The 7,500-nt window shown below is 45.4% G+C and overlaps 1 protein-coding gene across 1 annotated transcript in view; it reads left to right on the top strand.

The window, feature by feature from the left end:
- The window catches only part of nrxn1a (neurexin 1a), a gene marked incomplete at its 5' end in the record, with an annotated part of 119,349 nt that overhangs the window by 897 nt on the left and 110,952 nt on the right, over positions 1-7,500 (top strand). The gene's annotated exons all lie outside the window — the stretch shown is intronic.

A 7,500-nucleotide genomic window follows, 5' to 3' on the forward strand; every position in this document is an offset into this window, starting at 1 on the left:
TTTGCTGAGCACATAATATCCCTAAATTTGTCAGTCTAGACTCTTATTCCTCAATCACCGGTCTGACAGGCACCTCTCACAAACAGTGCCAGGCATGCATACTGAATATATAATATTGATTCCTATTGCTGCACGATACCTCAAAAACTCAGTACGTATCCACAGGGCTCAACACTAAACCCTTCTCCCATGGAGCCCAGTTAGTTTATCAGGGTAGGAGCTGTAGAAGATAGTGTGTGAACTGTTGTTTGGAGCTGTATTTCAAACGTAGTACCGAAGAGTCTGGAGATTTGAGACAAATACCTGAGTCTCAGTGAAAAGCCTTCGCTGGGTTAGCGGTGTAAGCCTTCGCTATGGCTGTGTTATGTGTGTCTGTAGACAAAACAGCAGCTTTAAGAAGGTTTCATTAGAACCGGGCTAAGCGGCCCGTGGAATCCAGTGGTTGTTCATGTAGTGGGTTTCACCCGTGTTAATGGATCTGCATTGATTCTAGATGGCCTTCGGAAGGAGCTGTCCATACGCATGGGGTGCTGAATTGAATGATGGCGCACATTCGTCTATCGCCTGCCTGTTTTTCGCGTGGAGTGTGTTTGTGTGTGTGTGAGTGACTGTATTGGGGGGGTTGTAACTCAGTGTCCCTATGTAGAAGAAACTGTGATACACAACAGAGGTATCACTCCATAATGGGTAATAAAAAGAGGCGGGGGGGTGTTAGAAATATTTTCAATTGAGCAAAATGAGCTGGTTTTGCATCGCATCTGAATTGGAAAAAAAAATCATGGCCCTTGCATACTGCCAAGACGTGGCCTTTGGTCAATACAAGCACCAAAATACAGTACAGGGCACCATAATGATGGTCATTAGAAGATGCACTAAAGCGCTGCCTAATGACCTCAGCTGCCTTGTTATATGGCCACCACCGAAAATACTACACCCCCCCCCCCTTCTCCCCGCCTACTTGGTCGGCTGTGTACACTGATTCAGCTCCAGTTCGTTTGCTGACGAAATCTCAGTTTGTTTAATCGTTGGCTTCTGTCCCCCCCGCCCCCCCTCTCTCCTCCTCCACCACCTCCACGTCACCCAAGCCTCTCTCAGCTTTGCCTTGGCTATTGATTTTTCAATGACGCCGAGTCCGATGATGCATGCATCTGCCAGAACAGTGGAGTGGCCTTGCTATGAGCCCAAGTACCTCCCTCCCTCCCTCCCTCCCCCACTCGCTCGCTCACTCACTCACTCACGCACCCAACCCTCACACACACACACACACACACACACACACACACACACACACACACACACACACACACACACACACACACACACACACACACACACACACACACACACATTGTGGTACATGCTATTACACCTTTAGTGGACAGCGGTCTAAGTTACCATGGAGACAGGGGCTCACTTGGAAGCTCCATACTGTGAGTATCCGCCCCTGCTCCACCCCCTCCCCTCCCCTTCCCCTCCCCTTCCCAGCCACCGATGATCCATCCTTCCCTTCCACTTCGCGTTGGATTTTTAAGTACTCGGTCGTCACGGCTGATTTCGGTCATTTGGAGCACATATTAGAAGCCAGAAAGCATGTCATGGACACCGGAAATAGCAGATCCACAAGCTGCGCTGCGACGTGTTGTGAGCTTGTAGATTGCGTTTGTGAGCTATTTTTGGTTATTAGTTATTTGATTAAGTGGTCGAACTGTAGCAACAGAATACATGTTCAGAAGCATCTTCCATAAACGTGGAACGGTCACAGAAATGTCATAACAGCAATGGTTAAATCTGTTTTGGTTTGTACCACGTACAACAGCAGCAACACAGGATTAGAATGATAATACCTAAACATCATCCTTTACATTTGCAGTTGTGAGATTTAATTTCTGCTTAATTCCATGACCTCGGCTAACAGCTCCATCTGGGCCCTTTGTGGCAATGTCACATGTGCTGCTGTCAAAACTAGGGTGTGCGACGCGCACGTGAGTGTGTGTGTGTCTATGTATGCTTGTGTGTGTGTGTGTGTGTGTGTGTGACTGTGTGTGTGTCGGGCTTTCCCCCCGTGGCGACGGTGACTGAATCCGACGAGTGTCCCTTCTTGGGTTTCGAGGCAGGGCACTCAGTGGCGAGGTGTCCGTGAGTGGAGGAAGTCACATGTGAAACATACGATCCGCTCTGCGCTGCACGGCAGCCAGCGAAGTGCTGATGGCGAGAGAATGTGATCCGGACGCAGTCTGATCCCGTCTGCTGCTCTACTGGGAGCATGATGATGGGGGTACAGTGGGAGAGGGCCTCGAGACGTGCACGCTCACACACACTCGCACACACACACACACACACACACACACACACACACACACACACACATAGAAACATGCATAGATGGGCGCACAGATACTACAAGCATTAACAGATAGTGCACCCAGTTGAGTGGATAATGAGATGCTAACACAACTCTGGCAGGAAGGAGAGAAACATAATTTTACACACACCCATGCACACACACATGCACACACATGCACACACTTGTTTGTGGGCTGAGGGCTCCGATGTCACCATTAGTAGCAGCACCAGCTGTATAAGGGCTGGGGGCTGTACTGTACATTACATTAGCAGTGATGGTACAGGTCTACAGGCTACAGGGGCTCTACGGGAGGGCTGTACTATACATTAACAGTGGTACGGGTCTACAAGCTACAGGGGGTCGCTGGTGTGCAGCAGTGGGTGTTATTGGGAGGAACAAGGGCTCCCACGACCATTTCTCTCCCCCATGGCAGAGCTGGCACTACTAGTAGCTTCTTAAAATGGGCTCCACTTTATTATAGAGTCAGAGCAGTGGTTCTCAACCTTTTCCGGATCAGGGCCACACTTGAAAATCTTGCATGCATTTTTCAGAGTGTGTTTATTTTAATGATTAATTCATCGATTGTGTTGCGGTTTAGATCAATTGGAACTAACATGAGTTCCTTCCTCTTTATCGGCATCGCAACGAAAACGGAACTGTCAGGGTTTTAAAGAAAACATACCATGACTTCCCCCCTATAATGTTATATTATCATTCATTATTTTGGGGACCCCACTTGCAATATCCTAATGGCCCACCAGTGGGACCCCGACCCACAGGTTAAGTATCGCTGCGGCTCAGAGTGTAGGTCTGTTCAACGAGGACTTAATGACGTTCTGTTTTTTTAAAGAAATATCCGGACAGACTTCCTTCCGCCTTCCTGTATCTCTGGTTTCAGGGCAGGAAAAACAAAGAACACCGAGGACAGGACGGTGACGTCACAACACAGTCAGGAGAGTGTGCCATGAAACTGTGGTTTCACGGGGTGCTGACAGATTGTGTAGTTCCTCAAATTATGCAGACAAGCCTCTTTCATAGTATGACGTTATGTTGTAGTATCTAGTATCTTCCAAAGGACCAGCTGTGCAGTTTCACCGATGTCTGCTTGTCAGGGAGGGAGATCTTCAGTGAATTAAAAAAACATGTTTTTGGGGCGAAGGTTAAACTGTGTCTGCTAAACACACCCCTTAACCCATTTAACCCATTTAGATTTCTTTGGGCTATTGAAAAATGGCAGATATACAAGCTCATAGTGTGGCATAGCCGCGCTATGAGCTTGTAGATCTGCTTTTTTTTTTCAATCTTGAACATTTGTGCAAATCTTTGAATATATTGTTTTTTTGCTATAGTTGCTATATCAGTGGTTCTCAAACCTTTTCATGTCAAGGACTCCCAAAATGATATTTATTTGGCCGTGGACCCCCATCTCAAAATATGTTGTTCCAGGGACCCCCAGAAGCAAAGATTTGAGAAAAAATTGCAGATATATAAGCTCATATAGTGCGACACTCTGCCGTGCTATGAGCTTGTAGATCTACTATTTTTTAATAGCCAAAGTATGAAATAATGGTTATAGCTAAAATCTAAAATGACACAGGATTGCATGGGTTAAAGCAATATGGAACGTTTTTTTTGGAACATTTGACAGTACAGCATGTTCCTTACCGTGACATACTGTAAGCACACATATACTGTACTACCACTCACCACCAGTAGCTTCTGTGGCCGGGTGTGTGGAGAATGCAGATATTCTCAAAAACATATAGTTGTAAGTGTAACTAATGTGAAGAGGGTTGAAACAGAAAGGATATTTATTTTTAAAAATAGAGTCAGTGCTGGTCGAGTAGCTTTTTGAACATTTTGAGAGTTCTATTTCTACTCCCCGGTTTCTGGATGTCAAGACATGCGTTGTAACCTTGTAACATATTTTTTGTCAAACCTGTTGGCAGTTGCACTCGGAGGGAATTTGGCAGCGATTCTGCAAAGGGCTCTGCAGTGTGTCTGAATAGCCTGCTTTTATTATAGGCGTACTGTATAAGTTTGTAGTAGTTTCAATATAGGGCAGGGGTCTTCAACAGGGGTTCCACTCCGGGACCCCTATAGAGGGTCCTCAGAGTTACTACAGGGGGGCCGCCAAATCTTTGTGTGATATGATTTTTTTTTTACATTAACAAGCATGCCTTTTCTGAGAACTGTAGTCAAAAATAGCAGACAAGACAGTCAAAAACAAGCTCTGCGAGGTGTTTTGGGCTTGTAGATCGGTTATTTTTTGGCAAAGAGGTATAGTTGTAGAGGGAAAAAACAGCAGATCAAGAAAAAAAAGGAGTGTAATCTGCAACACAATTTTATACAATATGTAGTGGGGGGTCCCTGCTTCATCTCTCTCTCATCTATGGGGTCCTTGACCTGAATAACGTTGAAGACCCCCGGTGTAGGGCGTATTAGTAGTGCACGGGAGGTGGTAATTCACTGTGCCTTACTGACTTAATGCCTTAATGAATGTTTAAACGCACTGGTGGATTATTTGTAGAGGAGCAGATCGAGGATTGCCAAGGTTAGTGTTTCTGAGAAATCACATGGTGCAGCAGAGGTACTATGGTGCTTGCATAATGAAAGCTGTTGTTATAGATTTCTTTGTTTTTTTCATGGTGTGTGGCTGATGGCCAAGCTGTCTAGAAACAGGGTTTATACTGTATACGTGTATGCATGTATATCCCCTCAAAAGTAGACTCACAGCCCATGTTTCTTCTGGTGTGTGCATTACACATGAAACAAACGACCAGGAAATGTCTACGTAAAAATCGCCACGAGCGTGAAAATGGCATCGTAGTCAATACTCTACGCATGCAAGACTATTTATTTCAGCAAATCTCTGACGTTTAATCAGCATTGTTCTTGTGAAGTCAAGTAGTTTTGTACTTAGTATACTGTTGTAGTGATTCTGGATCAGGGCCCGCTTTGAAAATCTTCGCGGCCGTGTGCATTTTCAGGGGACGTTTCTGTTCCCGCTTGGATCAGTGAAACTAACATTAAGTATCACAAGATCCACAACAAACAAATGTTTCAAAGTTGTAAAGAAATGACATTTTCAATTCAACATATCGTAGTGTTTCACCAATTAGTTGGGGGCCCACTTGCAATATCCTCACGGCCCACAGGTTGAGAACCACTGCTGTAGGGGAGGTATGAAGATTGCTATTAACATTTTGGCCAAAGGAGATGTATGCCATAACCACACTAGTGACCAGTGTGTCAATGCAAGGATGAAAACGGCAGTGCACTGCACGCACATCCGTGGCCCAGGTGCAAGACAAACAAAGTATCATAAAAAAATAATTGAGTGTGCACACTGGTGAAGTTGCAAAAAGCTCCGCTTAGTTTTTTATTACTCGTCAACGTTTCGGCCTGTTCAGACCTTCATCAGGACATATATACAGTATGTATCAATGCAAGGATGATTAATTCGATTAGTGCGGCTTTGTTAATGAACCGCAGTAGTAACTTGGTGCAGTATCAATGGTAAAAAAAAAATGGACACTAGTTATCTTGTTCTTTGACTAACCGGCGTGGCAAATAGCTAGTTACAGTACCAACAAAGACAGCATTTAACAAGGTTTATGGCGTTTTTTATTGGCAGTGGTTGTGTAGAAATGTATCTTAAGGCCATTATTGAGATGCCGTTTATGCACGCTGGGACTGCAGTTGTCCCTTTGTTGATGTTCATTACCGTTATTTGTCTGTATTCTGAGTGCATGTCATGTAGATGTAGCTGAGAGCAGACGAGAGCGGTTATTATGCAAAAGAAGTATTATGTTAACTGGTGTTCATGTCATTTTGAACCGAGTCACTTTGTATGAGCAGCGCACATGACATTTTTGAGAGGGAAATCTAAAACTCAAGAGGAAAAGTTTCCATCCCTTTGCCTCTGACTGAAGTTAAAAATGCATCATTTTTGATAGACAGTATAGGCTCCCACAGCGTTTGCATTAAATGGAGACATCTTCAAAGGCATCGTTGTTGATTCGACCCGAGGGTTGCGCTTATAATTAACCACAATAACCCTGGTGTCTGACCCTGTTTTGGGCATGTCGTTACCGCAAAATCCTCAAAAATACCCTGGGCCTATATTTAGTTTAATATGACCAGCTCAGTGGCCTTGTGGTTAGAGTGTTCGGCCTGAGATTGTAAGGTCGGGGTTCAATTCCTCGAGTCATACCAGAGACTATAAGACTATAAGACTTTACAAGACTATAAAAATGGAACCCAATGCCTCTCTGCTTGGCACTCTGCATCAAGGGTTGTATTGGGGGTAAGTCCTTGCGGAAAACTAGCATAATGTTCAGGTTGGTACTTGTAAATCATGGCTGGGGTATGTACACGCTACAGAAACAGGAGATAGGCTCCTGACCTACCCTGGCATGGCCAGACTAATATCAATGCGTAGATATTCGTCTGGAATCTCTGTGTGTAACCTGCATTTCCAAGGGGCGAATTCAAAAAAAGCCTCCGGTGATAAACCCGGCCCCATATTTGCATACTGGGTCCTGATTGGTCCCTCACTACTTCGGAGGGAGTGACATCCAATCACAACTGAGCGGTGCCAGACCAAATCTGCCGAGGGGCAATTTTGTTTTTGCAATGGCAGATTCGTCTGGTTTCCAGGCTACTCCTGACCTATGGCTCAGCGAGGCTGCTCACTTATAGCCGATCTACGCATTGTGAGCATGTAGATTGGCTACGTCCGCCGTACGACCGTGTCAACTCAAAGGGTTAAGCTCTGAGCAACTACGAAATGGTTATTTCATGTAATCCCGAAGTGCATGCAACACCTGGGCACGAAGTGGCGTAATGGCTACATAAAAGACAAATAGCAAAACATTTAAGCCGCTGATTAGATCCAGATTGATGGGTCTGGGGGCAGGAGCAGATGTAGAGTTATTTACTGTACAAGATGAGTGTGTCCTGGAGCGATGGCAGGGCCGTGCCTGGGCTGTTAGGGCTGGCCTGGCTTCCATTGTCCTTGAGGCCAGATTGCTGTTAGCATGCTAATGGATCCACCTGTTTTCCGCCATGGTAGCAAGCACAAGGGCAGAGCCAAGGAAGTGTGCTAGGGGAGAGAGAACACGAGCTCAGGACATGCACACACACACACACAC

Source organism: Gymnoscopelus microlampas (genome assembly GCF_963454915.1).
Source record: "Gymnoscopelus microlampas genome assembly, chromosome: 14".
Taxonomy (NCBI): Eukaryota; Metazoa; Chordata; class Actinopteri; order Myctophiformes; family Myctophidae; genus Gymnoscopelus; species Gymnoscopelus microlampas.